Source organism: Myotis yumanensis, unplaced genomic scaffold, assembly GCF_028538775.1.
Source record: "Myotis yumanensis isolate MYYU_CA2020_CCGP unplaced genomic scaffold, mMyoYum1.0.hap1 SCAF_5, whole genome shotgun sequence".
NCBI classification, from domain to species: domain Eukaryota; kingdom Metazoa; phylum Chordata; class Mammalia; order Chiroptera; family Vespertilionidae; genus Myotis; species Myotis yumanensis.
Genome location: NW_027223756.1, coordinates 98,053,078 through 98,079,580, shown reverse-complemented (window position 1 = coordinate 98,079,580; position 26,503 = coordinate 98,053,078). Strand labels below are relative to the sequence as shown.

Below are 26,503 nucleotides of genomic sequence, written 5' to 3'. Positions count from 1 at the left end.
TGAAGGTGACAGCAGTCTGTTGGAGTGAGTATCCCCAAAGTTCTACAATGTGGCCAATGACTTTGGTTGTACATTTTTCTTTTTAAAATTCAAATATCATGAATTGCATTGTTAAAAAAGTTCCTTACCTGGCCCAAAGCTACCCACTTCTCCCTAAGAAAGGCCAGTCTTTGCCCAAGTTCATACCAGGGAGAGTATTAGCATTGCTTTTATGTAAATTATACAATACAAAATTTTAATCTTGCTCTTTTTGTTTTGTTTTATTTTGAGTTGTCAGCCATTATGGGCCCTGTTTTTGTCCACAACTTGAGATGTATGAAGGCTTTAGGTAGCCCTGGGAGTAGGTTGAGGTGTGCAGGCAGCCAGGGCTTACCTGTACACTGACTTGAAACCAGTACAATAAAGTGTACACCTTAGAGAAATAAAATAGGTAGGTAGATAGAGTTCTGTATGTTTCTACACAGGTTTATGGTTTCTTCCACCACAGTTTTTCAAGAGTCCTAATTGCTATTTAGATGTTTAATACCTCATCTTTTGCTTTATATGATAGTCTAGCCCAGCCAGCGTGGCTCAGTGGTTGAGCATTGACCTATGAACCAGGAGGTCATGGTTCAATTCCTGGTCAGGGCAGATGCCCAGGTTTCAGGCTCAATCCCCAGTGTGGGCATGTAGGAGGCAGCCGATCAATGATTCTCTCTCATCATTGATGCTTCTATTTCTCTCTCTCTCTCTCTCTCTCTCTCTCTCTGAAATCAATTAAAAAATATATATTTTTAAAACTGGGGAAAAAGTCTAGTATCCTCCTTTCCTTCCCCTTAACTTTAAATGCCAGTAGCACCCCTTCTAGTCATTCCGACAACACAGTTCCAAATTATGCTTTTAAAACACTATGACCTCGAAATCCCCAAATATATGTCTTCAGCCTGGACAATTCCATCTCTTAAAGCTCTAACTAAAATTTCTAACTGCCAGTGCCATGCACCAGTTAATGTATAAATCCTACAGGCAACTGAAACTCAACATGTTCCAAGAAAACTCATCTTCCCCCCGCAAGCCTCCTCTCTTCTGAATTTCTTATCCAAGACACTTTGAACTATGCATTCCCTTCCCCTCCTAACCTTCCCTCCTGCTTTCCTCCAACTTTATCACCATGTTCTGTTGACTCCACCTCCTAAAAATCTCTTGACTTCATCCCTTCAAATCCTTGCTCACTAACCTTTACTTGGAGGGACTGTTGTAACAGCTCCCAATTGTTTCCCTGCCTTCAGTGGCATCATTGTCCAATCCAGAGTGACTTTTCTAAAAGGAAAATCTGATTAAACGTGTTCCCCACTTAACTCCCTTCACTGACCTCTCTTCAATGCTGGTGACTCCACCCAGCAGTTGGCTAGAGAATACTTGGGGATTAAATGGAGGGGTTCCAGAAGGTTCATGTCATACACAATGGCACCTGTTCCTTCCTAATTTTTATCAGTTGGTTAATAGAATAAAAAAATTCAAAACTAACCAATAATTTATATCAATGATTTAAAATATTTTCCCTCTTAAAAAGAACAATTTGCTAACTTCTCACTTCATATCCAGTGAACAGGTGTGCTGTGGCTGGTGAATTTCAAAGTGAACAAACTCATGTCTCACTTAGTTTTATTACTCATTTGAGTCCCACTAGCAATGATGGTTTTGAATTCCTTTTAGTGGTAGTCCTTTTTCCTTTGCATCCATGATGGGACATTTGTTAAAGAAAGCATGTAGAGGGTATTGTCAAAATTCAAGTTAGAAGAATAAAAATGATAACAATTCTGCAACCTTATCTCAAATTGATCTTCACCAGGACTGTGGCATATAAATTATAAGTTAATTTTGCAGCAGATCTCAATATACATTGATCTTATACAGCAGATAAATATTTATGAACTATTTTAAAAAATAAAAATAGAAAATAGAATAATAAATATATTTAAATTGACTACTCATTTGTTGGATATAAAAATCCTATATAATAAAAGAGTAATATGCAAATTAACCCTCACTCCATCACAAAGATGGTGGCGGCCGCAGAGCTGGAGTGAGCAGGAGGCTTGCATTGCCCACAGTGATGGAGGAAGTCAAGCTTCCCACCTGCCTTAGCCAGGCCCTGAGCTCTGCTCAAGGCTACAAAATTTCAATCATAGAAGATAAATAAATCCCAGATAGCTGCTTCTAGCCTGTGGGCGTGGCCAGCCTGAAAACAGCCCTCAGCCCCTCACCCAGACTGGCCAGGAACCCCAGCGGGACCCCCACCCCTATCCAGAACACCCTTCAGGGCAAACCAGCCGGCCCCCACCAGTGCACCAGGCCTCTATCCTATATAATAAAAGGGTAATATACAAATTAACCCTAACAGCAGAACGACTGGGAATGACTGGTCACTATGACACACACTGACCACCAGGGGGCAGACGCCCAATGCAGGAGATGCCCCCTGGTGGTCAGTGTGCTCCCACAGGGGGAGCTCTGCTCAGCCACAAGCCAGGCTGACGGCTGCCAGCACAGCAGTGGTTGCGGGAACCTCTCCCACCTCCTCAGCAGCGCTAAGGATGTCCGACTGCAGCTTCAGCCTGCTCCCCGCTGGCAAGTGGACATCCCCAGAGGGTTCCTGGGCTGCCAGAGGGATCTCTGACTGCCAGCTTAGGCCCGATCCCCTGGGAAGCGGGCCTAAGCCAACAGGTGGACATCCCCCGAGGGGACCCAGACTGCTAGAGGGCACAGGCTGGGCTGAGGGACCCCCCCTCTAGTAACACTATATATTACTATATAACTAAAATAACTATGTTATTTTAAAAAATATGTTGGACACAGAAGCTTAAAACCCTCTTTTGTCTCATCATGTAAAAATATAAAAATAAGAGTCATTTCTTTAATCCATTGTCAAGAAAACAATTTTTGTTAACTTAAAAAAACACATATTTTTATTGATTTCAGAGAGAAAGGGAGAGGGAGAGATAAAAACATCAATGATGAGAGAGAATCATTGATCGGCTGCCTCCTGCATACCCCACACTGGGGATGGAGCCCTTAACCCAGGCGTGTGTCCTTGACTGGAATCAAATCCGGGACTCTTCATTCAGCAGTCCAACACTTTATCCACTGAGCCAAACCAGCGAGGGCTTTTGTTAATTTTTAATGCAGTAATAACATTTTGATTTACATGTTAACATACATTCCATTCCCAAACCGAAAGTAACTTAGTTATTTATAATTTACTTATGAACATTGTATATTTCTTTACACAATTAGTATAAAGTGAACCAAATTATGCAAATTATTGGTGATAGGGAAAGAGCAGATTTGATCTGTTATAGGACTATTGATAAAATTATGTTTTAAAAAAGTTTTTTTAATAACATTTTAAAAATCTTCACCCAAGGACATACTTTTATTGATTTTAAAGAGAGAGGAATGGAGAGGGAGAGAGGGAGAGAGAGAGACATCGATGTGAGAGTGAAATATTGATTGGTTGCCTCTCGCATGCTCCCTGATCAGGGATGGAACCCACAACCTGTCCTGTTGCACTGGACAACACTCCAACTAACTGATCCACACCGGCCAGGGCTAAAAGAATTTTTTAAGTCTATAAAGAACAATGATCAACTAAGTTGAATGGTGCAATTATGTGAAGAAAGATGAGGGCTGGGAACTCTTTCACTCCTCTACTTTACCAGGAAACCTACAGAAAGTTCATTTATTTTAGACAACAAGATAGGATACTGAATTCATCTAGTCCTCAATTATCCATTCAGCAAATATTTGGAGTATCTGTTATGTTGCGGACCCTTGGAGACAATGCTAGCAAGTAGTTCCTGCCCACATAAAGTGTAGAGCTTAAAAGGAAAAAACCAACACAAGCTAAGCAAAAACACCCAATGAATTAAGTAATTGTGAATTGTTGCAAGTACTAGGCAAGTGTCACTATCAGCCACCGGAGAAGAGGACATTTGAACTAAGACCTGTAGGGTAAGAAGCAAAACCAGAAAGGGAAACCTTTTGTATCAATAGCCCTGAGGGGAGGTAAGCTTGGAGGATTCATGGAAGTGACAGGTGACCAGGTTTACTGGAGTGTAGGGAGGCATGGGGAGAAGGTAGCCAAGAAAAGCTTAGGATAGTAAGAAAGGCCCTGTGTTAGTCATGGTGAAAGGTTTTGATTTTTTAAAAATAATAAAACAGAAAAAAATAGTCTAAGTGTTTTAAGCAACTGATTCAATCTACATGTTAAAAATATAAATCTAGAGAATTTTACTTTCAGTATAGAGGAGTAAGCTCCTAATAAACAAATCTCCCACAAATAAAAATACCATATTGGCCAAAACAGAAAAGACAACTACTTGAGGTCTGTGGAAACTTAAAGGCAGACAGATTCAGGGCCCCACATGATCAGGTTCCCACCACCTTTCTGATTTCATTTCTTTTCACTCTTCTCCTTGCTCACTCTTCTCCATCTACTCTAAGCACACTCCAGGCACTTACTGCCCTGACCCCCTGGAAGCCGAGTTCCTAATGCACAGTTGGCTAGTTCTCATCCTCTGCACACCTGCACAAAGCCCTTTCATGACGCTCTTATGGAAAATAACAACCCTCTAGTCCTCTATTCTGCTGGGACATCCTATCCCCTTACCCCACTTTATTCTTCTCCATAGCACCTATCACATTTGACACACCATATATTGGTTTGTTTATTTGTTTGTTTGTCTCTTTTATTCATGCATTCCCACTAGGATGTTAGCTTCATCACAACAGGGACAACCCCACACCTAAAATGATGTCTGGAACAAAGCAGTTAAGGACAAAAATATACAGCATAATTGAATGGATAGACACATGCAAGGTATTCTGATGGGAGGGATCCCATTCATCAGTGTGATAACAGGAAGTTCTTCTAGACATAGTGATGTCTGTGGACAGAAGAACCATGGCTGGACAAGGGTAGCATGCTTATGGAGTGATAGGTCACTGACCTGCCTTGACAGGCTGGAACATGTCTGATGTTGGTGGGAACCATAAAACCCTGGAGGGACAAGCTGGCAGGAGCCTTGTGATTTCCTCGTGCAAGTCCCTCAGATGAGATAATAAAGACTCAGAATGTGAAATGACTTGTTGGATTCACATAGCAACTAGGGGAAATAAGGAGTTTTCTGATTTCTGGTCCAAATTTCTCCACATCTACCTTCAGGCCCCAGTTTATCTACTATAAATTAAATTGTGTCCCCACCCAAGTTCATATGTTGAAGCTCTCACCCCCAAATGTAATTGGAAGTAGGGCCTACAACAAAGTAGTTAAGAGTAAATGAGGTCCTAAGGGTGCTGCTCTGCTCTCTTTCCAACACACACACTGAGGAAAGGCCATGTGACGACACCATGTAAAGGCCAGGGAGAATGCCTTCACCGAGAGCTGAACCTTGCCAGCACTTCTGCAGAACAGTGAGAAAATAGATCTGTTGTTTAAGCCGCCCAGTCTGGGGAACATTATTATAGCAGCCTTAGCGGACTGCCCTTCTCTTCTGACTGCTTCTTGATAAAAGAGGATTCATAGCCACTAATCTATGTGACCAGGTGGTTGTGTCTATCACTAAGAAGAGAATAAGGAATAAAACTGAAAAATGGATTATAAATATCTTTCGTGTGCCTCGCCATCTCAGCCAGCTCACATTTTCAGACACAGCCTTCACAGGTGACTCACTCATCTAATCCAGTGGCTTAGTCTTGACCTTTATAACAGCTATTAGAACCACATTTATGTGAACATTTCAGAAGAGATTTAACGTGTTCTCCTGTTGTCTTGTTCTTTGGGTACAAACTGAATATGAAGGTGGGGGCAGGAGCCATCAGAGGGAGACAAGCTGCTGTTTTCATTTTCAGTCTGTTGGCTTCCACGGGTAATTCTCTCAGTGTGAAAGCAACGAAGCACGGGCTTTCACTTGTAATGACACAGACCAGGGCTTATTAATCCATTTATTTTATTAAATGACTCACAGAAAATTTGTCTTATCTGCTGTGCTCATATTATCTTTTTATTCCTGACACTGAAAAAGAAAATTGGAGACTCAGTTCTTATTTTAGAAGAATCCTTTCCAGCAAAAATATTGATATTTAAAGCCCGAGTTTGGGAGTGAAAAAATGAGGGGAATGCATTGGAATTCAATTCAATTTTCCCAATGTTTAGAACATTTCACTGAAATGCAAAGCACTGGTTACATTGTGTAAAATGTAAGAAAAGCTATAGCCTGCTCGGTGCTGTGTAGTGAGAGGTATGTATGAAGCTCAATAGAAAGCATTCAGAAGCAAGTTGGAGACCAGGCAAGATGATATGTGTACAAACATCAAATTGCTCCTCCCCAATCCTACTGAAATGATTATAAATATATGAAAAGATATTCAGTGCTGCAATTCAAGGAAAGATCATGTATATGCCAGAAGCAATGAAGAAATCATTTAGAGCCCAGCCTGGCTGCCTGGCTCAGTAGTTGAGTGTCAACCTACAGGCCAGGAGGTCATGATTTGATTCTCGGTCAGGGCACATGTCGGGTTGTGGGCTGGATCCCCAGTAGGGGGCATGCAAGAGGCAGCCAATTAATGATTTTCTCTCATCATTGATGTTTCTATCTCTTTCTCCCTCTCCCTTCCTCTCTGAAATAAAAAAAAAATATGTTTTAAAAAGAAACCATTTAAATGTAGTGAGATGGGATTAAATGAAAAGGAAGAACCATCTACTACTGTGCTATCTGCTCAGAAAGTAAGTGGAGGAGAAACCAGCAAAACTGCATTAAAATCCTAGGATGCAAAAAAATAATAAATAAATAAATGAATAAATAAATAAATAAATAGAAATAAAATCCTAGGATGCAAAGGAGTAAGAATAAGGATTGCTGGGATGTGGGGTCAAGAGCAGAGAGAGGGGGATGAATTACCTCCAATATTTAATATTCAGTGTAATACTGAATAGCTGGGTGGAACATTTTCACTCTATCAGCTCCTATGGGACGTTCTACCAAGCTGGAGCCGAACAGAAGCTACACATCAAGGACAAGTATTAGAAGAAGTGCACCCCTGGGGATCAGCACAGGGAAGAAGGGTCCCTGCTGAGACGCGTTGTAGCCCTGGCTCAGGCTTCCAGATGCTGTACAAGGACTGGCGTTGAAGAGGGGCTGGAATCCTGGCAGCAAGGAACTGCCGTGAGGCAGACCAGAGAAAAGCTGATCTGTCCTGCCTCCCATCCCCTAGACAAAGATTGAGAAAGAGATAGAGCCACCCACTCTTAGATAAAGCTCACACACACATGCGTGCACACACACACACACACACACACACACACAAAGAGAAAGAGAGAGAGAGAGCCACAAAACCCTAACTCTAGAAGCCAAGCTGGAGAAAACACAGACCTTCCTTTGGAAGGGGGAATAAGCAGAAAGCCATTGAAACCATCATATTTCATAAGAAGAGGAACAAACATCATTTTCTGAAATCCACAGTTATTATCAGAAACTGTGGCATTTTAAAGAAATTGTGCAATTTTGTTCTCGGTTTTCAAAGGGCATTGCAAATATGAGATTAAAGCGGGTGCTCATAAAATTATTTGAGATCAGGAAAGAGAATTGTGATGAAAATTCTAATTTCTGAATTCAAAGATTCAATGTAATAGTTGAGCAGATACTCAAGAGATCTAATCCCTAAATGACAAGCTTGAGAAAAAAGCAAAGATAGAGGGATAGAAATTTTACAGGTTACAATCTCCAACTACAAAATAACACAATTTAACTTAATAACAAAAAAAATCATACAAAAATATTCTCAAATGTCTCCTGGACATTAAAAGGCAGTGTTCTAAATAACTCTAGGGCCGGTTGAAGAGATCAATACCACTACGACACAATATTTAGATTGTAATGACAATAAGAACACTATCTATATACCAACATTTATGGGACGCTGCTGAAATTGTACTCAAATGTGTGCCTCCTGCATGACCCTGACTGGGAATCGAGCCATAACCTCCTGGTTCATGAGTTGACACTCAGCCACTGAATCACACCATCTGGGCTACTTGGCATTTTTAAAGAGAAAAAAAATTTAAATGTGCAACTTATAATACCAAGATTATACTTTATGTGTTTTTATATACCACATGTTAATACATACACTATGTATTACTGTATTACTCTACTGGGTTAAAAGCCCCAAACTCTGCAAACATATTTTATGGGTACTTTGAGGACTTTTCAAGGTTTAATTCTGTTTTATTTTTGTCCTGTGTGTCCAATTTTAGCACTTACTGTCTCTACCCCCATTATAGGTGATTCCTCTTGCATTTTTGCTTCTTCTCAGTAATCTTTCTGTTCATCTATCACTGGTTTCCCAGAAAACTTTCCACAGAGGTTCAACTCCTAGTAGTAGTAGTAGTAACCCTTTATATTTACATCAAAACAACAGACAAAACAATAGAAACCTTTAACCAAAACATTTAATCAAAATAGAGCATTACAAACATGCACCTCTTGGGGATCTGTTATTCTCCTTCAAAGGAGTAGATGCTGCAGGACTCCTTTTCCAGAAGTTTAATCAGGGCTGGATTACATAATGAGGGTGGGGCCATCAGGGTGGGCTCAATGCCCTTATAAAAAGGGGAAGAGAAACAAGATCTCTCTCCATGTGAAGATGCGGCAAGAAGACAGCCATCCGCAAACCAGGAAGCAGGCCACCAGATCTGCCTGCACCTTGACCTTGGACTTTCCAGCCTCCTGAAGAGTGAGAAGTAAATGTATGTTGTTTAAGCCCCTCACTCTGAATGGGCTAAGACCACGACTAACACACAGTGAGTGCTCAATAAATGCTGGTAGCTACTCATATGCAAATGTTCTGTCTATTTCGGCACCTTAGACAATGTCTCCAAGATCCACCGATTATCTTTTCTTCTGCACTTGGTTTGTCTCACCAGGTCCATTTGTAGCTCCTCTGGTTTTGCTTCTCCTCAACCTTGTTGGCAGCCTATTTGGTTCTTCATTCTAGTTTGCCCTTGGCAGCAGTCTCCTGATGCCAGGACCAGCGGCTGTAAGACTTGTTCTATTCCCACTTTCACCCGCTGGCTCCTGAAACCTGAGCCTTAGTTGCATCCAACCTCCCAGGAGAAAGTTCAGGCAAAATATTTTGTACAAACTGTTTGTAACAACATTCATTTACTAGCAAAACATTAGAAAAATGTAAATGCCCCACAATTGGAGAACATATGAACAGATCATGGAGCATTTACATGGTAGAATATTCTACAATGTATAAATATGTTTGAAGCTTTTTAAAAAATAAAATGAAAAAAAAGTTACAGTCATGGTATATTAAGAGCAGATCTGAGGTGGGGGGCGGGGGTGTCACAAAGACCTGTGTGTAATTCTGGCTCCACCATTCATTCACTATGTGACATACAGAGGTTGTTTAACCTTTGTGAGCCTCAATTTCCTCATCTGTTAAATGGGGATAGTAACAGCCACTTCTTAGGGTCACTCTGATGATTAGACTAGATAATATATGTAAAAACTTTAGCACTTAAGATATTCCAGTAAAAAACAGCCTCAAATTCCCAGTGGCTTGAAACAGCAACATTTTATGTCTTGCTCACATTTCAAGTCCATCAGGGGCTGGCTGGGTGCTGAGCTCCAGATCGTCCTTCACTAGACACTCTGGCTGATGGAGCTGCTGGAAATATCACCTGCCATTATGGCAGAGGGAAGGAACTTAGCAAATCACATATCTGATGTTAAGTTTCTTTCTGGAATGTCTCAGGGCTACGCCTAATTTCAAAGGACAAAGAATTGCAATCCTACCGCATGTGCAAAAGAAGGAAAACCAGAAATATTGGAAAACTAGAGACCCAGTGCACAAATTCATGCACAGGTGGGGTCCAGCCGGCCTGCCCCAATGGGGGCCCATTGGGCCAGGCCAGCAGGGGGGGAGGGCTGTAGGTGGTTAGCCGCCCCTGATTGGGGTGTTGGGGGCCAATCAGGGGCCAGGCCAGCCAGGGTCGAGGGACTGATTGGGGCCCGGATCAGGCTGGTTGGCCCCCACAGTGCATGTCATAGCCACTGGTCATTCTGGTCATTCTGGTGGTTCCGCCATCCTGGCCACTGGGCTTTTATATATATAGATAGCACAAGTAACTCTCACAAATACCTATTACAGTGCTGGCACCTAGAGGCTTACAATAATAAATGTATGTATATATCATGCATTTTTACATATAAGCATTTTCAATGCAAAAAATTAGAACAAAATATGTTACTATTTTAACAGCAATAACTTTAGATGATCAGGTTATTTTGTTGTTGTGTTGTTCTTTGTTAATCCTCACCCAAGGATATTTTTTCCATTGATTTTCAGAAAGAGTGGAAGGGATGGGGAGAAACACAGAGAGATAAGTATCAGTGTGAGAGAGACATATTGATTGGTTGCCTCCTGCTCGCACCCTGACTGGGGCTGGGGTCACGCCTGCAACCAAGGTACATGCCCTTGACTGGAATCAAACTTGAGACCCTTTGAAATAGATGGACTGACTCTCTAACCACTAAGCCAAACTGCCTGGGCAATAATCAGATTATTGATGGTCCTTTTCTGCATCTATACTTGTGCTGTAATTATTAACTCTATATAATATGTCTATATTATTTTTTAAATAAAGATAAATGAATAAGACTAATACTTATTACTGTTTATGTTTAGCTGTTTTCATCAAGTTTTTAAAGGCATAACTGAATTTAAAAACCATCCTGCTCTCTTGTTTAACTGCAACTCTGGGAGGTCAGCTGTTTGGATGATGAAGTCACAACCAGGGCACTACTTGTGGAGATAAAGCATATACAAATTTTAGGAAGAGAACGAAGAAGGATGTAAGCTACACTAAAGATTCAAATGTTTGATTGATAGCAAAAGCCAAAATATGAGAGTGACAAACTGTATTGCAAATAGCATTGTCATAAGGTGTCATTAACCTTGTATAATGAGCAGCGTCATTCCAAATTGTTTAATCAACATTTAAAATCCCCCCAAATCTCATCTTACTTGTGGTCAATAAAATAAAAGACATATAGTCTTTGGTTAAAATATCCTAAAGAAGCATGTTAAAAATTATAGCTTTTGTCATAAAAAAAGTAGCCAAATGGTTTTAAGAATTCTCCTAGGACTGAAGAAACCCGAAGCTTGTATGTAATAAAACAGAAGCTACTTTAAGTGATATTGCAGATTTAACGTTCATTAAATTTCTCCCCACTCAGCAAGGAAAACATTTTCTTTCTGTCTCCTTTTGCAGTTATCAGCCACTGACCTTGCACCCCAGTCTGACTCCCTGAAGAATTGTGACCCCAGAACCTGGGGACAGCAGCTGGTTGCACTGAGTTACAGCTATCTGAGCCAAAGATGTCAGTTTTGCTCTATTTCTTACTGAGAATAGTGTTATTGGAGAGGGGACTTTGAGTTAAATGGTGCCTACAAACCAATCCAAGGCAGCATAATATTGCACCTGTATTAATGAAGAGAATGCAGGCTAATAGCTTATTTGTCATTAAAAACGATATTTTCTTCAAGAAATTAATGTCATAAAAAAAGGTAGAGGAGATTGCTTTGTATTAAAAGAGCATTGTAAAGCATAAAAACCCAATGAGATGTGTGGCCCTTAAATGGTTCAACCAAACCAAAGGTTGAAGAATATCTGGGGGACAATTGGGGGAAATTTAACTGAAGACTAGGTATTAGGCAATGTCACAAATTTTTTTAAAAAAATTATTTGTTGTGATATTATGTATTGTGATTAGGTAGGCAAGTGTCATTATTTAGAGGTAAATGTCAATTTTCATAATTTTTAAAATTAAGAAAAAATAGATAAAGAAAATACAGGAAAATGTTAATAATTACAGCACTAATTGAATGTAGGTGAGGAGTATTTAGAGGATTGTTATTATACTTTTTCTGCTTTTCACTATGCTTAAAATGTCTTTCATTATTAAAACTTTAAATTTCCTAAGTGGTAGGAACAATATAAGGCATGAGAATACATCAATAATATCACAGACCTTTAGAGCTAGGAAAGATATTAGAGAACATTTATTCCCACACCCTCACTTTGGCGATATGACAATTGCTGCCTTGAGTGATTGGCAAATTACCTAAGGCTACATAATTGGTTGGTGACAGAACCTAGAGGAAAAACCAGGTCTCCTGATTCCCAAGTAAAATTCTATAATTGCATTGTGATTCCTAGATTCTGCCCTGCTCACACCTGACTCCTAACTAAGCCAATATGGCTGTCACTCCAAGGCCACCAATTCCATTTCTTTTGGGTTATCGGCTATGGCCTTGGGCACCATCATTACAGTTGCCCGTGCAACTGTTATAGAACGGCAGACATTTCAGTAAGTAACATCATCCCTATGCCAAATCATACCTCACATGCTACTTCTTTTTTTCTTTTTTCCCACTGTCACTTGCTGCCAAAGGAACTGCTTAGTGGCATTTAAGCAGCCCTGGATCTGAGCAAGTTAGGTTTGCTCTGGCACGGCCACCAGATCCCTGAGGCCACCGGCCAGGCATTGCAGAGGTTCCAGGGAAGTGCCTAGATGCTACTTCTTACCCCCAGAAATTCAGCAATGAGAAACTAATACAGCCCCCTTCAACCTCCAACCCTCACATGTCTTCCTCCTCTCACTACTTAGTGATGGGAAGATTCATTGTCATTTTTACAAAGGTTTCCTCCAAAAAATGCTTTATTCCTGAGAGATTCATTAATTAAGCAGTATTTGCATTTCTCTGAATATAATGATTCTGCTTTTTATTATTGTTTAGGACATGAATCTTTGAAATGTATTCACAATGGACAGAAGAAGTGACAAGAATTAGTGTGTGTGTGTGTGTGCGTGTTTAGCAAGAAATACCTTTAAGCATTTAGGCAGGTCATAAAATTACAAAATGCCCCAAATTATAAAAACAGAATTGGTTACACAATTTATGTTGATAAAGAAAGTTTAAAGTTGTAAACTCAATTCACATTTCTCATTCTAAATTTACAATATGACCTTCCTTCTTTCCTTCTCTTCTCAATTCATTCATTTTTATAGTGAGAGTTTCTAAAGGTAAAATAGTTTAAAAATATGCAAAATATTGGAGATAGAGAGAGAATAAGAGAGAGAAAGAGAGAGAGAGAAAGAAAGCGAGAAAGAGAGGGAGAGAGGCCAAAACATTACTTTTATGATGGCTTTTCTTTACCAGCCTATGTTGTCTTTTGGCAAGGAATTTTAGCTCCCTTGTCTCTATCAGGCATTGCTTTCCACTGTGGGATTTTTCTTGTTTCTAGTTACATTTAGTTTCTGTCCTCAGACCTGTGACATCCAACAGGTAACACTGAATATAGGAAAGGATAAATCGTCCTTGGTCTCATAGTCATTCAACAATGCTGATGAGTCTTGTTCTGGATTGCTCTCTGAGATGATGTATCTGAGCCCCATCTTCCTGCTCTCTCCTGCTTGAAAGCCTCTTGGGACTTTGTTCCTCAGCTCTCAGAACTTGCACCAGCTTCCAAACTCCCTCCCATCTCCTGAACTTTTCCTGGTCTTAAACCTTCTTGAGAAACTGTTCTATTGCTCCTCATAGTCCAACATAACAATAACACATCATAGGTGAAAACATGCCCTCACCCCCAAAAAAATTCTAGAACAGAAAAATATAATAATTAAAATTTAATTAGTTAGAAATTTATGCAGTTTTACTATTATTTTAGTGGCTATCTTAGGAATTGACTAATTTAAGTGAATATGTTTAACAGTGGACTATACACTGTTGAAAAAAGAGAATCAGTAACGAGCATATAAGTCAGAAAAGTCTTTCAAGGAAAAGCATAGAGTGACAAAAGGAGGGAATGAAGAGTGGATTAAAGCTGCGTGAAATTCAGTAACAAGGTCTAATATATAGTCGGTCAAAGCTCCAGATGAGAATGAGAAAATGATGCAAACACAATAATTGAAAAGATAATGACTGAGAATTTTTCACAACCAATGAAAGAGATCTACAGATTTAAAAAGCCCCATAATAGTGACTATAAACATTTGTTTTCTCTTGGGAATTTGGGTGTAGCTCAGGTGGAAATAAATAAAAAAGAAACCCAAATCTAGATGCATCATAGTAAAACTGCAGAAAACTAAAGATAAAGAGAAAATCTTAAAGGAGTGACAATATATCCTACCTTTCAGGAGTAATATCGGAAATCAGAATATAATAGAACAGAACACCTTCAAAACACTGAAAGAAAATACTTGCCAATCTAGAATTTTTACTGTCTGGAAAGTTCTTCAAAGACTAACTTGCATTAATGACATTTCCAGATAAATAAAAATGAGACTATTTGTCCCCAGAAGATTATACTAAAAGAAATCCAAACGGAGGGTCTTCAAGCAGAAATAAAATAATCTCAAACAGAAGGTTGGAGATGCAGAAAGAAAGGAGGAACAAGAAAGATAAATATAAGGGTAAATCTAAATGAGTATTGATGGTACACAATAATAATGTCTCATTTGGATTTATATGTATATTTTAAATAAATGGTAATAATAACATAAAAATCAAGAGAAAATAAAAATCAAAGTGTTCTAAGGTCCTTTTATTGTTTCAGAGGAAGATACAGCAATCAATATTAGACTTCGTTAGGTCAAGTATACATGCTGAATTCCTAGCATGCCTTTTGGAGGATTGCCAACCTGAGTGGCCTGATCAAGCTCTGGAATTTCAGTGTAAGAAAACTTTTCATGACTCACTTTAGGTTGCCATTCTCTGAGATCATTAAGGAGCCTCATGGGAGGGAAAGAACCAAAACCATCAAGGTTCTCAAGATTTGAACTTAGGGAGCCCTGCTATGTTAGACCAAGGTGTCTGTAACTACATCCTAGTGACAGGGAAAGACAGTGAAGTCTCTGAAATACAAGCTCATTGGAAAGTGGGAGTCTATGCTGAAGAGGATTCAGGATAAGGACCTAAGTTTCCATGTAAAAAAATTGGTTTCTTAAGTGAGGCTGATAATGGAAGCTCCTCCATACCAAACCCCCTGTCACAGTGCTTGCAACCTTGGAAAATAGCTGAGCATGAAAGCATCAACTAGACAGAAGCCCAAGTGGGCACATCCTGGGATGAGCCTGGCACTCATGTGTCCTCAAAGGACTATGTATTAGTTATTTATTGCTTCTTAATAAATTACCGCCCCCCCCCCCCCCCCCCCCCCACATATTAGTGGCTGAAAACAGCACACATTATTTTCTCTTGAAATCCTTGGGTCAGGAATCTGGGTGTAGCTCATCTGGGTATCTCTGGCTCAAGGTCTCTCATAAGGTTGTAGTCAAGATGTCAGCGGGGCTTTGGTGTCATATGAAAGCTCCACTGAAGGGCAGAGAGAACTGTTTCCAAGCCAATTCACATGGATCTTAGTAGCCCTCAGTTCCTTGTTGTCTGTTGTCTAAAGGCCTGGCTCAGTTTCTTGGTCCATGGGCCAGTGCACAACATGGCAGCCCAAGGCAGAAGCCACAGTCATTTTACACTTTAATCTCAGAAGTGCCATGCCTTTACTTACCATATTTGAGTCATTAGAAGGGAGTCACTAGATTCCATCTCACACTCAAGTGAAGGGATTTCACCAGGGGGTAGATACCAGGAAGCAGGAATCATTATGAACCTTCTTACAGGCTTTTCACCACAGGGCTAGACCAATAAAATTTCACTACAGAGAGAACAGCAGCCCCTGACTGTAGAGAACAGACTTTCAACAGTGACACCATGACACTGTGTGTCAGAGAGAAACAAAGAAGATGGTAATAATAAGAATCACTATTTATTGAACACATACTCTAAGCAAACACTAATCTAATCAATTTGCAAGTTATGAACTGAATGTTGTATGCCTCCCCCAAAATTTATGTTTAAGTCTTAACTCCAATGTGATGGTATGAGGAGGTGGGTCTTTGGGAGGTAATTAGGTTTAGAAGGGGCCATGAAAGTGAAGGCTCCATGGTGGGATTAGTGCTCTTATAAGAAGAGAAAGATGGACCAGAGCTCTCCCTCTCTACCACGTGGAGAACCAGCAGTAGGGGGCTATCTGCAAACCAAAAACAGGGTTTTTACCAGAGAGCAGATCTGCTGGCACCTTAATCTTGGACTTTCCTGCCTCCAGAATTGTGAAAATAAATGCCTGTTGCTTAAGGCACCCAAATCTATGGTATTTTGTTATAGCAACCAGAGCAGACTAAAATACATGTATTAACTTATTTAATCCTCATAATGACCTAACCAAAATGTGTTGTTAGTATCTATATTTCACCATTGAGGAAAATAAGGCACAGAAAAGTTAAATAACTTGTCCAAGATCATATAGCTAGTAAATGGTGGAGCTTGCATCGAAACCCAGATCATCTGTTCTCAGAACCCATGCTTTCATCCACTACATTCCATTGAGTGGATGCTAACGTCCTCCCTTAAGACTTGGGTTCTGTAAAATTTGGAGGGGGAATAAATGAAACGTTATCTGATAGGGGCTTGAGCAAGTGTTAACCAGAAAAATTGATATGTCTGCATCTTTGACTTTTTTAAGTTCACAAGCTGACTCCAGGAGTATTTATCTTCTTTGGATGGACCTTCAGATCCCTCTGTATTGGATACTGTGGTTTATCTCTAGTAGTAGAGATTTTGAAAACTCCAGGAAAGGCATCTATGGAACTCCACAAAGACGGACCCAAAGAAAGTCCTCAGAAGATAGCCAGCGTTTCTCAATGGCTTTTGGTGGCCCATAATCACCCGGATTAAAAACTTTCCCTACATTAAAAACGGCCATAAAATGAGTTAGAAAAAATTGACTTGAGTCAGATCTAATCTAAAAGCAAAGGAGACTTTTCACTTAGTACCTCCAAATTTCTCCCTTTTCAAAGAACATTCTCTTCCAGATGTCTCCACAGCTGAAGTCACGGTCCATCTATCAGCAGCCTCCACTGTCTCCCCACAATACAAGCCATTTGCAACACAGTATGGCATAAGCTTTCTCACAAAAATATTTCTTGCTAAAAATATGAAAATTCTGCCCTAACCAGTTTTGCTTAGTGGATAGAGCGTCAGCTTGCAGACTCAAGGGTCCCAGGTTCGATTCCGGTCAAGGGCATGTACCTTGGTTGTGGGCACATACCCAGTGGGGGGTGTGTAGGAGGCAGCTGTTCTATGTTTCTCTCTCATCGATGTTTCTAACTCTCTATTCCTCTCCCTTCTTCTCTGTAAAAAATCAATAAAGTATATTAAAAAATAAATAAAAATATGAAAATTCCAAAATGTCATAGATTAGTTTTTACCTTTTGAAATAGAATCTACTTACTTTTCTAACTTCCTTAGTTCCATGTGGTCTTTCTTGCATGAAGGATATTCTTAGTGGGTACATGTTGCACCCAGGATATGCATCCAGTAAATACTCCCTGGGTGACACAGTGAAGGAAGGCTTCCTCTGAATGCTTTGCATAAACCTAAGATTTCATTGGCCTAAAAGGAGAATGACTATTTCCATTTGAACTTGGCCTGGCATCCACACTTTTTGCTTTTCTGCTTTTGGTACCACTGCTCCCTCTGCCAATTTCTCATAATTCATCTGGAGGCCTGCTACAACTCAAAGTAACTCCAGCCAAAGTAACTCCAGAGCGTGAGAGAGTAATTCTGTGAGCACCAGTCAGCAACATCCAGGGACTTGAGGCCAGTTTAGATTCAAGCAAAGGCTCCTTTTGGAACCACTGAGTATAGAGGAAAACAAATTGCAATGGGTAAATTTGTTTTTGGTGTTGATTATTTTGCTCCAGTATAAAGTAGAAGCTGTGACATCTGAAATTGGCCAGTGAAAAAGGAGAACCTGTCTGCCATGGCTGGAGGTAAAGTTTACATTTGCATGTTATTCATAACACGAAGGACAGAGTCACACCAAGCAGCTGTCAGATAACAAATGTATCCATGTGCCAGTGTCCCCATGACTTTCCTCTGCCAAACTCCCCATCTTTCCAAACTCACGTGGATTGCTACATGTGGATTATCACTGGGATCCTTGTAACTTTCTCAGGCTGACACAGCAAGCAGATTTGATGGCTGCCTGCACCCGAGTTGACATAAGGCAGTGGTGGTATTATTGGTTCAACACTTAATTGGAGGCTTATGTAGTTCTTGGTGTTGGTGAGCCTTGCCATCTTATTTGCAGAACTTTCTTAGATGGGAGGGGAAAAGCCTGCCTCATATCCACTATGTTTCAAGTAAGTGTTTGTAGAATTTTCTGAACCTCCACTGAGCAGTCATTAATAAAAGGCTACTCCTAAAATTCATTTTAGCAGTAAAAAGCTGTAGATGTTATCAAGATGTAGGCATATTCAGTACCAAAAATACATTTACATATTCCCATTAAATTTCTCTTTACTTCTATGATAACATATTCATGCAATTAGCATGTCTACTTCTCTGGCTAGTCCAAGAAGTCCTGAGGGCAGGTCTAGTGTTATTCATCTTTATATTCCTAGCTTTGGCACAATGTTTCTCACACTGTAGGTATTCAATAAAATTCTGTGGAAAAGCCATGTTTAGCAGCTACACCTTTCAATGAGTCCTACACTAAATCTTCTAATTGACAGATATAATGGGCTCCATAAATATTTCAAATAGAAGGAAACCCATTCAACTTCCTGATCCCCGCTACATTCTCACAAGCCCTTGCTCTGAATGAGAAAATAAGAATGTGAAAACCACCTTCTTCTTGTGGTCATTACAAAAAAATAAAATACTCCTTAGCCTACCACCTTAATGTAGAGTTCTAAGCCAAACATCCCAAACATTATTAGGGGAGTTTGAAATACAGAATGACTCCAAACTCTCTCACATATACACTGTACCAAAGGCACACAGCCAACCTGCCTTTGGAGGCAGAAGCCTAGTGGAAGCCAGGACTGAACAAATTACTCTTTTCCACTGGGGTCTAGCTCCCCAGCTCCAGAAACTATGTGTGTCAATTCTTAGAGACATTCTGGGAGGCATGGGCCAGAGGTGTCTTAAAAACATCTAAAATGATTCTCTTCTCAAACTCTTTAGCCTGTGGGAGCATTTGCCAACAGAGCCAATACCTCCATGTGTTCCATAAAACAGGGATCAGCAAAATTTGTCTCTAAGAGACCAAATTTTAAGTATTTTTAGGCTTTGCAGGTCACATCTATATCAGTTGCATGTTCTTCTTTTTTGTGTGTTTGTGTGTGTTTACAAACCTTAAAAAATGAAAAATAAAAAAATGTTTTTCGCTGGAGGACATGTAGAAGAAATTAGACAGGAAAGCTGGATCTGGACCACAGGGAATAGTTTACCAACCCCTGCAAAAGATCACATTGATGTGACAGACATTAATATGATTCTTTCCTCCAACCCAACACTAAATTTATTTTATTTTGGACATTTCTTATTGAAAAGAGTAAAGAATTTAGATTCAAAAAACCTAAAGTGACAATGTCATTTTAGACACTGTGTGATTTAGGCCAGCTCATTTGATTCCTTTAGGCTTCAGTTGCCGCATCTTAAAATGTGGGCAATAAATAAATATCTTATATAGTTGTTCAAAGACTCCAATGAGATAACATATGTGGAAGTTCTTCGTCAACTATAAACTCTACTTAAGTGTTAGCTATTATTAATCTTAATGTTATTTAACTCCTAGGGAATAGAATTACTCTGATAACATTATGGTTTACTTTGTATATATACAGTTCCAATGATAGAGTGTGGGAAAATCCCAAAGGAATATTTGGCTTGAATCATAAATTATTAGAAATCTTCAACCTTTTCTTAGAACCTTTTTTTGCTTGTGTGGGAAATTACTTATAAGAAAAAGAAATTGTGGTTTTTTGAATTTCCACATTCACAGAAGAAAAACTTCAAAAGAATAAATTATTTTTGTAAAAAATATTTGTAGGAATCCATTTTTAAATGTCAAAGATTTTGTCCAGAAGTTAAAACAAGTGAAGACTCATTTCTTTAGAAAAAGAGAAATTGAGATTAAGCTTTGCAGGTCAAAGCTTAATATAACATACTTTGGTGAGGGAAAAAGGCATGTTCAATTAAATGCTTTTGACTGACTGTGATCACACTGCTACCTTATCTAATACATTTAGGAATTGAACAGCTATTAAATATTACCCAACTTTGGTGACAAACAAAACAGAAAATGAATTTATATTTTGCCCATGAGTTTCTTAAGCTATTTCTTTAAAAAAAGTGATTTAAGAATGTCAACAATTGTGGTAAATGATGATAGCCAATAGTGTCCACTTCTACATTGTGCATGACAAATCATCTCTAGTTCCTCAATCTTTCTTTTTTAATTCTTAACACTTGATATCAGCCCATACACTTCTTTTAAAAAGCTTTGAAATTTTTGACATTTTCACTTTTCTAGTTCTTTGGCTCCTCTTCCTTGAAAACATGAGCATTTCCACTATTTTCTTGATCAACCTCAAGTTCCCTCTCAGTTCCATCTCTCAGAAAACAAAATCATTCATACTTATAAATAGTTGTCTAATGTACCTATTCCCATTCAATTATAAGTTCCATGAGAGAAGGAATTTTGTCTTGTTCCCTGTTAAATCCTTATTTAAGGAATATATAACCTGGCTCACATGTACTAACTCCCAGTGCTTTAATCACTAACATTCTGTGTATGACTCTGCATCTGGCCACATATCACACTAACGACCTCAAATTCAACATATATCCAAGCCACACTTATCAGCCACCTCACAAATCTCTTCCTCCTCCTGACTCCTTTCTATTAATTTTCTTAGTCACTTGGAGGTATCTCAGTCCATCAAACATCAATCTAATTTCTAATAAATTGCCACCCATTCTGTTAAATAATGTTAAGATAAAAAGGAATAAATAGAGTAAATATTTTTAAAGTTATAAAACAATAATATCATGAAAACCTATATGCTAATAAGTATAAAAATAGATTAAAATACCAGAGTAAACTATAAACTATCAAAGAAATAGAACTGATAGACAAAACTTTCCCTTCTAAAATGACATTGTCAAATATTTTATACTTGAATTTATACAACTTTAAAATAAAAGACATTCACTTATTTAAACTATCCCACCCAAGGAACAGAAAGAGAGCTAGACATCATTTTCCCCCCAGCTAGTACAATTATAATTTTAGAGCAGAATAAAGACCATACAAGAAAAGAAAATAATAGTCCAATCTTACTAGTAAATATTGTTAGGGGCAGAAATAGAATATTTGGGACCAGCTACAATTATAAGAAATATTATCATGCTCTGTTAACCGCAATGGTTCTGTTCTGATTAGAGAAAGCACATTCTAAGCTGGCTGGGAATTGTATATCCCTGGGGCATGGGACTGTAGTTCATCCTCCTGTCCCGGGAACTGCCTATCATTATGGAAGGATTTACAACCTGGTGGTTGAAACAGTCTAGTCCTGGGGGCACCCACCCTTTACCACTCCCAGCCCCTATTGCCTGTAATCTGGTCCCAGAGCACCAGGAGGTCCCTGCCCTCTGCGACACCCCCTCCCCCAGCCAGCACAACTTGTAACCTGTAATTATTATACCGTGCCTACTTTCCCATGCTGTAATTCCTACTTTCCCATGTAATCTTTGACCTTCTACCCAATATAAACATCTGGCTTATGGGGAGAGGCAGAGCAGTGGATGACCTGCTGCTCTCCCATACTGCCGGCATTATTGGAATAAACACTCATATATGATTCAACCCTGTCTCTGTTTAATTGGCTCAAGTAGTGACAGGCAACCTGGACCCCTTGGTTGTCTGCTTACAATAGCAGTAGAAAAATTTTTTAAAAAATGCAAAAACTAAAACAAAAAGCGTGTAAAAGGACATATTATATTAAGACCAAGTAGTGTTTATAGCAAGAATGGAAAAAGTATATAAGAAAATCAATCTAGCCGTAACTGGTTTGGCTCAGTGGATAGAGCATCGGCCTGCAGACTGAAAGGTCCCAGGTTCGATTCCGGTCAGGGGCATATGCCTTGGTTGCGGGCACATCCCCAGTGGGGGGTGTGCAAGAGGCGGCTGATCGATGTTTCTCTCTCATCGATGTTTCTAACTCTCTATCCCTCTCCTTTCCTCTCTGTAAAAAATCAATAAAATATATTTTAAAAAAGAAAAAGAAAATCAATCTATATTATTTATCATATTAATAATCATTTTAAGAGATTATAAGAATAAAAAATCCTGTTAGCAAACTGGAAATATATAGAAACCCATTTAACTAAGATTATTACCAAGTAAATACAAAAATCATAGTAAATATTGGAAGTCCAGAATCATTAATAAAAAGGTTAAGGCATGAACGCCTATAATCAATCATCCCTAAAATTTACCAGTATAATGGAGCTAAAGAAATACAAAAAGAACAAGAAAAAAGAGGTATCAGCATTTGAAAGAAAGACATAGAATTGCCATTAAATATAGATGTTATCTTTGTGGAAAATCCAAGGTAATCCACATTTTAAAAATCAGTATTAACTTCTAAAAAAGAAACAAAAGTAAATGAAATTCAGCAAATATGATCAGTATACAAATAAATACCATTTGAGTATATCATCAAAAGAAATTTTGAAAATTTAATAGGAGAAAGACACCATTTATAATAGGAATAGAAACTATAGGGCATCTAAAAATAAATCTAACCAAATTTATGCAAGATGCTTATAAAATTGTTTAAATATTATAGAGACTATATTATGAATAAAAGGAGAAATATATTAAAATATATTGTTGGAGCTGATAGGACTATCATAAAGATGTTAATTCTCTACAGATTGACTTTGCAATTACAATTAAAATTCTGAAAAGGTTTTTGTTGGAAACTGACAAGTTCATTAAAAATTCAAATGGGATTTCTAGCTTCTGGTATTTTTCTTACAGCTATCCTTCAGAACATAACAATTACAAATCCTGAATTACTTGTGTGTGTATGTGTGTGTGTGTGTGTGTGTGTCCATACTGTGTATGTGTCTGTGTGTGTGACAAATTGTTTATTCTTATTCATGACAGTTACGTTCTATGAAATCACTGCAAACACTGAGTTTGCAAATACTGAACCATTGCTCCTACAGGAAACCATGAAGTTAGGTCTCTGAAATCCTCTGGTCACAACATTTTCATCAACTTCTCAATACATAACCTTGTTGTATGTGTATTTCTGTGTAAAAACATCTTATTTATTATCCTATACTAGTAGCCCGGTGCATGAAATTCATGCACATTAAAAGAGAATTAATTGCCCTAACCGGTTTGGCTCAGTGGATAGAGCATCGGCCTGTGGACTCAAGGGTCCTGGGTTCAATTCCAGTCCAGGGCATGTACCTTGGTTGTGGGCACATCCCCAGTGGGGAGTGTGCAGGAGGCAGCTGATTGATGTTTCTCTCTCATCGATGTTTCTAACTCTCTATCCCTCTCCCTTCCTCTCTGTAAAAAATCAATAAAATATATTATTTTAAAAAAGGGAATCAATTAGCAGAGATATTTTAATATTGCTATTTGCCTTTTCTCTATAATAGAAGTGTGAGAGATGAAAGGAAATTAGTAAAATGTATATGAAAATAATATATAAATTTATTAATAAATAAACAGTAACAAAAGGATATAACAACAACAGTGGCATGATATAAAAATGACAAAAACATGATATGAAAACAACAAAAAATGATATGAAAACAACAAAAACATGATATAAAAACAACAGTGATGCAAACAATGACTGATAAAGTGATTCAACTTATTCTAATATCTCCCTGTACACCACATTAAGAGTGAAAACACTTTCAGAGTGCTTGACTAATTTCCCTTGTGATGAAGTATTTAGAACTTTAACTGTAACATCACATGCTCTTCAATCTTGAGAGAAAGCAACATATAACTAACCATGTGCAAAAATGGGTTCAGGTAGGAATATGCCTACTTTGTCTAGAGTTTGTCCTTGTGATTTATTAATAGTCATCACAAATGTTGGCATCACAGGAAACTGTCATCGAATTCATTTAAATGGGAGGCCAGTGTCAGATGGGGACAAATTAATTCTTGGAATCAGAACAGCCTCTCCCTCTGCAGATCCTGTTAATACTTCAGCTTCGATAATGTTAGGTCATAATCTTTTGATAATAAATCTGGTACCATTACAAAGACCCCATTTACTATTGAGATTTCTCAATAACATGATGATTACACCCACTTTCAATTTTAATTTATGACACAGCATTCCTGAAGGAGTAATACTATTAAGAAATTCGATGGGTAAATTTTTCTTTTCAGCATCATCTGTGGAATCAATGGAATCATCACTCAAATATGTGCGAAAATCTCCATCGAGTATACCCAAATTTTCTTCATTTAATTTTTGAGCATGCTCACTTTTTGGACAAAGAATTGCATGTTTAGATATATTTTTAATATTATCTATCGCAGTGGTTCTCAACCTTGGCTGCACATTAGAATCACCTGGGAATCTTTTTAAAATCCTGATTCCTGGGCTTCATCCTCCAGAAATTGTTTCTTTTGTTATGGGGTGGGGCCACAACATTAGTAACAAAGAAACAGAATTAAAACTTTATTGTGGGGAGCCACTACAGTGTTTTGGACAGGTTCAAGCCTTGGACTGATGAGAGGGCACAGTCCTCTCATTGCCATGTGCAAGTCCCAGCTTGGAGGGCAGGGCCCTCACAGCACAATTATAGCCAACAGCTGTAGTTGTAAGCTTGAACCTATGGTCCGAACACATGGTCCCACGTGCCTGAGTGATGTAGGCTTGATAGAGTTCAGGTGCATGTAGTTGAGTAGGATTGAAACCCAGGAGAATGTTGTAAACATCTTGGTCACGCCTTTGCCTTGTAGTATATGCTATAAAATAAAGGCATGGCTGTGGGCACGGTTGCTGTCTCTCAGAGAGGCAGCATCCCACCAAGACCTGGATTTCATTCTCTTGTCTGTCTTTTCTAAGCCTTTCAGCTGCCCCCACTCAGGTTCACCCCTGGCCGTGCTGGTGCGCGGCACACTTTAGAAAGATCTGCCTCCACGCTCTGAGGGTGGGTTCCTGACTCAAACCCTGCCCTTAACAGGAAACAGCTCTGGGAAACAGCTTGGGGGAGGGTGCAGCCATTGCCAAGACAACCCCTGCAGGACTGACTTCCTTCTGCTTGGTCATGGTGGTTCTTCTGGATGTGAGGAACACCACCCATGGTTTTTATATAAGTAGAGAATAAAGAGGTAATATGCAAATTGACAGCCACACCCTCACACAAATGGCCACCCCTATGTGGGCACAAGATGGCTGCCACAAGATGGCTGGCAGGGGAAGGCAATTGGGGGGGGACCAGGCCTGCAGAGGATGGCAGTTAGGGGTGACTGGGCCTGCAGGGGAGGGCAGTTGGGGGGACCAGGCTGCAGGGGATGGCAGTTAGGGGTTACCAGATTGGCAAGGGAGGGCAGTTGGGGGGGGTGAGGCCTGTAGGGGAGGGCAGTTAGGGGTGACCAGTTGGCAAGGGAGGGCAGTTAGAAGCAAGCAGGAGAGCAGGGGAGGGTAGTTGTGTGTGTGTGGGGGGGGACCAGGCCGGCAGAGGAGGGCAGTTAGGCATTGATCAGGCTGGCAGGCATAAGAGGTTAGGGGCAACCAGGCAGGCAGGTAGGCAAGTCATTGGGAGCCAGCAGTCTCAGATTATGAGAGGTTATGTCCAACTGCCGGTTTAGGCCCCATCCCACAGGGCCCACAGGGATCAGGCCTAAACCAGCAGTCAGACATCCTCTGAGAGGTTCCCAGATTGGAGAAAGTGCAGGCTGGGCTGAGGGACATCCCCCTCCAGTGCACAAATTTCGTGCACCAGGCCTCTAGTATATTAATATCCATTAATGTTGAATGCCTGGTCAACAGTACTCATGGTTTACCAAAGTTTACCTAGCACATGTTTGTTCTCTATAAGCTACATCATAGTTTTCTTGAGTTTAGAAGTACTAGACAGCACTTTAACACTGCTTTGGGGTCATTTTAAATAATAAAATCACCAACAGAAAGCACAAATATGTGAAAGGTGTGACACTATATAGAACACATATCTACTGTATGAGAGCTGAGATAAGAGGGCAGACTTCAACTGAGAGTGTGCATATAGAGCAACTCAAATTTTTATCTGTGCAAGTTAGTGAATGACTGCAAAATCATAATGAATATTCATTTAAGGGTTATAAATAAATTTTAACAAGTAAATGAATCTGAAAATATGAGGACTGACTGTACATATACACTCTATTTGAAGGTACTATAGAGACCAATAAAGGGCTGAAGCTGTTGAAAAGTTCATCTTTGGAAGATGAAAAGTGCACCAGGTGAAATTGTGTATATTTGCTGTTTGCCTAGGGCACTTCCTAGTCCTA

At 39.3% G+C, this 26,503-nt stretch overlaps 1 long non-coding RNA gene and 1 other non-coding gene across 2 annotated transcripts in view; both read right to left on the bottom strand.

The window, feature by feature from the left end:
* The window catches only part of LOC139011229 (uncharacterized), a 106,446-nt gene that overhangs the window by 65,462 nt on the left and 14,481 nt on the right, over positions 1-26,503 (bottom strand). The gene's annotated exons all lie outside the window — the stretch shown is intronic.
* LOC139011943 (small nucleolar RNA SNORA76) lies at positions 12,486-12,622 on the bottom strand. The gene has a single exon (XR_011471746.1). It is a non-coding gene; the product is annotated as a small nucleolar RNA SNORA76 (small nucleolar RNA).